At 46.0% G+C, this 9,281-nt stretch overlaps 1 long non-coding RNA gene across 1 annotated transcript; it reads right to left on the bottom strand.

The window, feature by feature from the left end:
• Positions 1-5,858: 5,858 nt before the first annotated feature.
• On the bottom strand, positions 5,859-6,879 carry LOC119883476. The gene is made up of 3 exons (XR_005440652.1): positions 6,402-6,879; positions 6,118-6,263; positions 5,859-6,032 (listed from the first exon to the last, which is right to left on the bottom strand). It is a non-coding gene; the product is annotated as an uncharacterized LOC119883476 (long non-coding RNA).
• Positions 6,880-9,281: the final 2,402 nt, after the last annotated feature.

Consider the following 9,281-nt stretch of genomic DNA (forward strand, 5'->3'; position numbering starts at 1 on the left):
CAGGTTTTCACCTGTAACAACACTGAAGGTCGCAGGTAACATTGAATTATGATATTTTTTCCATTTCTTAAGGGGTATAAAGAGGTGTAATAGAGCCAGATAAAGACAGAGAGGGAAGCAAGGTATGGGTAGATCATCAGACTAGTAGGGAGGATGAGAGATGGAGGCAGAGGTTTCTGACCGTTACATTAGCCTCTGTGCTTGTCTCCTTCCAGCACCATTAGCATATCATTAGAAAACATCTGAACTCACAGATGTTGGACTCTTAGCCTGGCAGGCTTGCTGAGAAGCCAACACACACTAACACACAAACAGGCTCACTGCAAATGTAGTGCACTTTCACAGGGAACACACACACACACACACACACACACACACACACACACACACACACACACAGTGTGAACTCCCAGATGTTTTATGTTGGCCCATGGCAGGATCAGAGAAGAGGAGAAAGGAGCTGGCACAGATCCGACTAACAGATCTGACTTAGAGGTATAGAGAGGGATTTTGTGTGCATCCATTCAGTAAAAGCATATTGAATTACAAAATATTGAAAGATGGAACTTGAGAACAATCAACACATGCCAAAGTCTGTATGTTTTTATGTGCGTGCACATGCATGTGTTTAGATCTGCATTTGTATTTACATGTAAGCATGCAGTGTGCACATTTGTGTGTGAGTGTGTGTGTTCATATGCCCATATTACCAAGGCTGTTTATAGCCATCTGCCAGCCTGTGGGGACAGTGCTGGCTATGATCTGTCAAACAGTCTGCATTTAGTCTGCCTTGCCAGAACCCGGGCAGAGCATTTAGACAAGGTGTGTGAGATCTAGGACCATCGCACAAGAGGGTAATCATTATCTGACAGGCACCCAGGGATGGCGTTTAATGGTTTTGGCAACCAGCCCAGCTAAGTCATTTGCCTGCCGGCTCCATACCCTCTCCACAAGGATGCATCAAAAATGAGGTGATGAGGACAACTTGAAACACATGCAGACTCAAGTAAGAGCAGATTCTGTAAAGTCCCGTGGAGCACAAGGTGATTTCATAAAACTATTTCAAAAAAATTTTTCATACTCTGCACACAGTATGTTGACAAAGCATGCCAAAGTTTGGCAGGTTACTTGTTCAGAGCAGAACAAGAGGATTCTGGGAGACATGTAAATTTTCGTTTTCTTGTGTGTTTTCATGTGTAATACTCTACACTATGTGTGCAACTGTGTAATTGGTGTTTACCAGGCAAACACTGGTAGAAACCTCAATGTCATTTTATACATATGTATATACAACTCACCCCCTAATTTAGTGCAGTGATGTTGATCAAAGTCATAAACAGTCAATCCAGAGAATCCACTCTACATGTGTTGTCTATGCTGTGTGCATATACAAATACAAATACTGTGTGCATATTTTAATTAGGTATATGTTCTTCACACATTAGGCAATAGACTTTGTCTTGTCGAGACAATGATGAGCACGACTGTGCTGGCTTAATTGGTGAATTACTAGCTACCTCACATTTCCAGCTGCCTGTAATTTAGCCTGACGCTAATTCTTGCTGGTAGTCATATTGATGCGGCATGCTGCCACTCTGTCACCGATTCAAACCATAATACCATTTATTTACAAGTCATGGTTTATCCGTACTGAAGGCTCTAATTTGACAGATTCAGAAGAGACTGAGTGGAATCTGTAACCATAATGAGCATGCTAGTTCAGTCAATCAACAGTGTGTTCTGCAAAGACCGTTAAAGCTCAAAGCCCTTCAGAGGTTTGTGAAACTACAGTATGCGTGGGCTCTTGCTTTAGCCTTGCACTACTAAACAGAACAAGCTGCAATGAGTTGTTATGACACTTTGTTACCCTTTTATTCGCACTGGAATTGTTAATTGACTTTCAAAACCACAAGGGCCATCAATGCCCACTCATAATAGAGATGCTAGTTTTCTGGAAATAAAGCATTTCCAATTCCAGGAAAGTTGCGGATAAAAACAGTTCTCAACAAGGAGGAGCAATGATTTGCATAACTTTGACAGAAACAACATCCATGAATGCGTTGCATGTCAACTGCCTTCTGTTTATTACTGTTGAAATATTCCATCCATTCTTTTAATGAAGAAACCAGCAGTCACAGGGGCTGAACAAGTGCTGCATGTTATAAATGCACTGTTCACCAGCTGCCATTGACTTGCATTGATCCTCACCTTACTTAGAGTAATGTGACGAGTACCCAGCTGCAAACCTCACAATATAACACCATCAATTGATTTGTATCTGTATTTGTATCTGTTGTTTTTGTCTTTTTCCAATAAGATACAAGGTAGCTATCGCTGTTAGGGGTGGGGTGGGGTGGGGGGGTATGGTTGAGAAGGAATATGGCATAAAGAGATATTCTCCAGCAGAAATAAAAAGAAAAGAAGCGATGACGCTTGGCATGGTCAGTCAAGTTGGAGGAAAGAAAGGCTTTGGGGCAAAAACGAGATAAAAACATAAAAGTGAAGGAAGGATGCAGAGAGGGCTGGTGGATACTGATATTGCCCTAATGAGGTGATGGAGGAAATGCGGGAGGGTTAAAATAGTTGGAGGAATACAGTTAAGGGGATGAGTCATAGGGCACATGCCTAAGGTGGAGGAAAAGGCAGAGGAGCTGTGGGAGTATGAGTAGGGTGGGAAGGAGGAGGTGATGGGGAGGAGGAGAAGGACATTTAGATTGATGAGTCATCACACGCAGGAGATAGAGAAAGAGAAATGGAAGAATGGATGGATGAATAACCAGAGATGAAAGCTGAGGGGAGGAGGGTTATTCCTGTAACCTTTCAAGCAAGCAGGAGTGGTGACAAGTTGGCTGGATGACTGCTGGCACCGACACAACATAACACCCGCGACACAATCTATGATGACTTGTTGGGACGGATGGACAGACGGACGGATGGACGGACAGACATTGCCACCATATGTTGCTATGTCAAGACCGTTATTTCTAAGGCTTCTAACATGGTGTCCATAAGTGTGTAAAGTACCATCTATGGGAGGTCTTTCCATAATGACTGCTCGCTCTGCATGATGAAAGCAAAAATAGATGGAGTTAGGTCAAGGGAGAAGTATACACACACACACGACACCCATTTGACTGCTTTTACTTTATTTCTCTCACACAGCTCAAAAACACAATACATCCATATACAAATATTACACTAACTCCCAAACTGTGTCTCTTTTTTAAACATCCACACAAATAGTGACTCTTCATCTTGACTCCAAGGTCTTAGGCTATTGACTATGGGTGCCACAAGGTCAACTGCAAGGGATAGATAGAGATGACAGATAGGCAGTATTAGTAATATATTGCACTTGCACAGGAGTCAGTGTAAGGGTGTCATATTGTCTGCCATAGAGCAGCAGCACATTTATAATGCTTTGGAAGGAAGCACACAATCTGTGATATTTTATTCTTTGGAATCTGATGTTTAAATCTTCATATTTCTCTTTTCACAGAACTGCTAAATGAGGGGGAAAATCCAAACACTTACTAAGCTCACTTTTGGGCCAATGGCATAGTGCATTGTGTGTTACGTGGGTGGTGTGGGGACAGAGAGGACCCAAATGCAGCGCTCTGAGCGAAGGAGGTTTATTTAGGGAAAAAGGGGGTTGAGGGACTGGAGTGGAGGGAGAGGTGGATGCCGGGGAAACACTGGCACAGGGAAACCAACGGGACTGGCAACACTGGGGCCAAGGAAGGGAGGACGCCACGGGGGAAGCCCGAAGAGCAGAGGTCCGGAGAATGAGCCCAGCCGACAGAACGGATGACGAGGGTGAGTGAACCTGGAAGGGAAAACAGACAGAGTTAGTGACTAGAGCGACAAAATACAGGGAAAATGATAAAAAACAAAAAACATTAGAGCCTGAACGCAGAGGTGGCACTGGGTATGGAGCAACGACGATCAAGCAAGAATGGTGTGGAGAACCGGGGTTGAAATACAGGCAGGGATGAGGTTGACTACTGGCAGGTGTGGCAGGCTGACGAGGTGGCTGATGAGGTGCAGGTGCGGGTCGTTGGCTGGGCTCAGGAGCAGAGGGAGAGAGGAGGAGAACACAGGGAGGCAGGCAGGGAAGAGAAAACCAAGGAAAAAGCAGAATAACTGATAAAAAGGAGAGAAAAAACCAGGACACTCACTGTCAGCCGGGCTGCCACCACAACATTGTGTCTACTGAAAAGCCAACTAAAAATAGAAAAACATGGAAAAGATTACACTTTGATTCAATTCACTTTAATGGCCACAAAGATAGGGTAGTGGAAATTTATTCTGGTACAGTGTGAAACTGTTCCATTAACATCACATGGCTACAATCACATCAAATGTCACATTACAAACATACCGTAACACAACAGTTACACACAGATTGGTGAGGGAAAATAAATGGCTACGAAGCTAAGGAGCTTAGGCTGTGGAAAGTTGTTCATCCTGAAGGTCACATGAACATCTGTACAAAATTCCATGGTAATCCATTCAATAGTTGTTGATATATTTCAATAAAAGGAAAATGTCAACCTCATAATGGTGGTAGATGAAAGGTTAGGGGATTACCAATGTCATTAGGATTCATGCTCATGGAACCATAAATGTTTTTACTAAATGTAGTGTTGTAGTCAAGACTGCCCAAACCGAGACCAAGTCAAGACCAAGAACAGAGTTTATCAAGACCGAGACAAGACCAATACCTTTAGGGGCTGAGACCAAGTTGAGACTAATGGCGCGTTTGAGACCGATTGGAACTGGGATATTTCCCAGTTGAAACTTCCAACTTCCGACATCAAAGCGTTCCAGGTGCATGGTGGTGCATGACGACGAAAGTGAACGAAAACCATGGCTGACCGTGACAAAGTGGACACACAGTTGCACCCTCAGCAGTGTTTTAGGTGTTACTTCAAAGGATGGCAGTTTAACTGCAACAACTGACATAAAAAGCCAATATGTTACTAGTTAACTGCGTACCCCTCTAGCCACATCAGTTGGTAACCCTCAAGTCAGTCAGTGTTGAAGGTTACACTTCCTAATGTTTTGGCATTTTTAACAATAACTTTTATGCAGAGAAGATGACTTTATGAGATTCTTTACTGTAGCCAGCTACCTAATACATATTTCTACATCAATGTACATGCAGAACAGGTTTTACTATATGATCGTATGTATTATTTCAATTTACATACATGCAAATATACTTTATTGTCTTTTAGTTTATGGTTGACCATTTACAGTGTGTGCTTCCATGGGAGCTGACATTGTTTTGTGACGTAATTCAGCTGCTACTCGTGAAGTCGGGGTACATATTTTTTCTCCGAGGAAATCCGACTTCAAGTGGCGTTCCAGGATAGTTTTTCTAGACACACAAGAAAATGTGGAACGAGATCATAGGTACTTCTCAAATTGATCTGACACCCACGTACAAACAATTACAGCTGAAATCAACCTAAGCATCTTTATTCAACACTCCTTTTCCATGCTTACCACTGCGGTGATAGGTGACAGTCGTTAACGGGAAAAACATTTTTATATAGGGTTATTGGTTGCATTTGAAGCAATATGTTTTACATCCAATCAAAGTTAGGATGTTAACAAATAAATCAGACAATGCAAAAGCAATTTATTGATATTACCAAAGTTATGGTCTTGAAATAAAATCCTGAGTCCTCAATGTCTGAGACAAGACCGAGACTATCAAAAAGTGGTCTTAAGACCGGTCTCAAGTACTACAACACTAACTAAATGTAACTGCAAGTCATCCAACAGTTGTTAAGATATTTCAGCTTGGACCAAACAGACTGTCAGGAGTTATGCTAGACATGGAGACAAAGCAGCAGTTAAACAGTTTATTGATTGAGGTAGCGTGAGCAAACTAGGCAGGGTGAGGTGGCAGGGAGTCTCTTTCCAAGCAGTGGAGCGTGAGGGCTGGCTGGCGTGGCTGGCTGGAAAGTTTGGATCTCTGCTTTGAGAGGACTTGGAACTGACTGGCAGGCAGAGCAGGTGATCTGGAGACAGGCAGAGAGAAGTTAGTAAAAGCAAACTGGTTGCTAGATTAACAGGCTTAAGGCTAGATGCTAAGGTAAGACCTACGGTACGCAAATTAACAATCCAGCAGGGAATGGAAGTCTGGTCTGTCCTTAAGAGGTAGGGATGGCTGATCAGGAACAGGTGCGTGATTACCAGCAGGTGCAGCAAGTGCCAACTCAGGAACCCAGACATGCCCAGGATTCAAAAAACTGAGAGAAGAAAAAAAACAACAAAAAAAACAACAAAAAAAACACATAAAAACACACTCACTCAGTCCCAAACTCAGGTGAAAGATGCAGGGTTCATGACAGTACCCCCTCCCCAACAGGTGCCTCCGGGCGCCCTACCAAGCCTCTCAGGATGCAGCCTATGAAAGTCCCTGACGAGGGAGGCATCCAGGATCTGCCGGCGGGGAACCCAGCTCAGGGCCATAGCCTCCCCAGTTGACAAGGTACTGGAACCCACGGCGGCGCAAGTCCAAAATCCGGCGGACTGTATAAGCGGGGAAGCCATCAATCATCTGTGGAGGTGGAGGAGGGGGAGGAGCCAACGGGCTGGTGGAAACAGGTTTGATGCGTGAGACATGGAACGAAGAGTGGACCCGAAGGGAGCGAGGCAGTTTGAGCCTGACCACCGTGGTGATATTGGTGGTGGTGATTGATAACTGTCCACTACAAACGGGCCAATTAATCTGGGCGACAGCTTCTTAGAGTCTGTCTTAAGGGGCAAGTCCCTGGTGGAAAGCCAAACCCTATCCCCCAGAGTAGTTGGGCGCCGGGGTGCGGTGGCAGTTGGCAAAACGTTGGTCCCGACCTGAGGCCTTGAGAAGACCCGAACTGGCCACTTTATTCTGGGCACAAGTAGAGCAGGCAGAGACGAAAGACTTGGTGTCCGCCTCCTTCTGACTGGGTCTGGTACAAAAGACGTCCAGGGGGGGCGTTACCTGGATCAGGTTGAGTGCATAGGGCTGCCCTGACCTCATTCTCAATTCCCCAGGTCACCACCCCAACAACACAAGTGGCAGGCACAACGGTGTCAGGAGGCGGGCGAGACTCCTCCTTGGAAAACAGAGAGGGCATCGGGCTTGATGTTGCGAGAGCCGGGCCTGTAGGTCAGAGTGAAGTTAAAAAAAAACAACCAAAAAACAAGGCCCAAGGCTTGGCGGGAGTTGAGGCGCCTGGCTGAGTGGATATATTCCAAATTTTTATGGTCTGTCCAAACGACGAATGGCTGTTCCGCCCCCTCCAGCCAGTGCCACCATTCTTCCAAAGCCAACTTGAAAGCCAGCCGCTCGCGGTTACCTACATCGTAGTTGCATTCTGCAGGAGAGAGACGGTGAGAAAGAAAAGCACATGGGTGAAGTTTCCCATCCTCTACTGACCGCTGTGAAAGTACCGCCCCTACCCCTAGGTCAGAGGCGTCTACTTCCACCACGAACTGCCTGGAGGGGTCCGGCTGAGTGAGGATGGGGGCCTCCGTGAAGCGCTCAGATCCGCAAACGCTCCTTCAGCTTCTGGTGTCCACTAAAAACTGTTTAGTAGTAGAGGTAAGAGTGGTTAAAGGAGCAGCCACACGGCTGTAGTTGCGGATAAAACGTCTGTAGAAGTTGGCAAAGCCCAAAAAACTTTGCAATTGCTTACTGCAAGAAACGAGACTGGAGGCGTGGAATTCACATTTCTCAGCCTTGACAAATAACTGTTTCTCCAGGAGTTGTTGGAGCACTCGACGGACATGCTGGACGTGGTCAGACAGGTTACTGGAAAAAAATCAGAATGTCGTCCAAATACACAAAAACCCCAATATGTCTCTGAGAACACTGCGGGGGCATAGGTGAGCCCAAAGGGCATCACCAGGTACTCAAAATGTCCAATAGTGGTGTTAAAGGCGGTCTTCCATTCATCACCCTCCCTAATACGTACCAGATGGTTGCGGAGGTCCAGCTTAGCAAAGATGGTGGCTCCCTGGAGAGAGTCAAGTGGTAAAGGGTATTTATTCTTCACAGTTATGTTATTCAAACCTCTATAATCGATGCAGGGGTGAAGTGTCTTGTCTTTCATATCTACAAAGAAGAAGCCGGCTCCTAGGGGTGATGAGGATGGACGAATTATCCCAGAATCCAGGGATTCCTCAATATAGGTCTCCATAGCCTCTCTTTCTGGCTTAGAGATACTATACAGGCGACTGTTGGGAAGTGGGGTGCCAGGCAGCAGGTCTGTGGCGCAGTCATAGGGGCGATGAGGTGGTAGGGATAGCGCCTGCTACTTACTGAAAACCTCCTGGAGGTCATGATAATCTTCGGGAACGAGGGAGAGGTCAGGCGCGGGTGGGCTGGCTACCTGGCGGGAGAGAGATTGGGGCAAGGCAGACTGCAGACAACAGGCATGGCAATGGGTTATCCAACTAGTAATCTTAGCTGAGGTCTAGTCAACACTCGGGTTGTGTTTTACCAGCCAGGGATGGCCCAAGATAACAGGAACAAAAGGTGAGTCAATTACGTAAAATCTTCTTTTCTTGATGGTTACCAGACAACTGGAAATGTACGGGGCTGGTTTGGTTTGTAACTGTAGCGAGGAGGCGCCCATCAAGCGTGTTGACCTCCAACGGCTCAGCTAGGGGTTCAGTGGGAAGTCCCAACTGCTTGGCCAGTCTGCCATCTAGAAAACTGATCAGCCCCAGAATCGATAAGAGCTAGTACATCAACTGACTGACCTTTCCAGATGAGAGTGGCATGAAGTTGAGTTCTAGGATGGGAAAATAAAGGTAAAACTGTCCGGCTCGCCAGGATCTGCCCCTCCCCTAGCGAGCCCTCCTGTTTGACGGATGCTGTGCTCTCCGCCGCTCCCGGCACCGGTTGTCCACACGAATTGCTAATGAGATCAAATCATCCAGGTTAGTGGGTTCGGGGTACGAAATAAGTTCATCCTTAATTAACTCAGACAATCCCTGAGAGAAAGCCGCCTGCAGTGCTTCACTGTTCCAGCCACACTCAGCTACTAGGGTGCAAAACTCAATAGCATATTCTGCTACACTGCGTGCCCCCTGCCGAAGAACTCTAAGTCTCTTAGAAGCATCTTTACCTCGAATGGGATGATCAAAGACCTTACGCATCTCAGTGGTGAAGGCGGCGTAAGAAGCAGTCGTAGCAGAAGGTTGGTCCCAGTGAGCTGAGGTCCAGGCCAGTGCCTCCCCTTTGAGCAGCCCCATCAGGTAGGCAATCCTGGCCCGGT

The sequence above is a fragment of the Micropterus salmoides genome, unplaced genomic scaffold (genome assembly GCF_014851395.1).
Source record: "Micropterus salmoides isolate LMB-PRFRI ecotype aquatic unplaced genomic scaffold, ASM1485139v1 Ms_hic_scaffold_3, whole genome shotgun sequence".
NCBI lineage: Eukaryota > Metazoa > Chordata > Actinopteri > Centrarchiformes > Centrarchidae > Micropterus > Micropterus salmoides.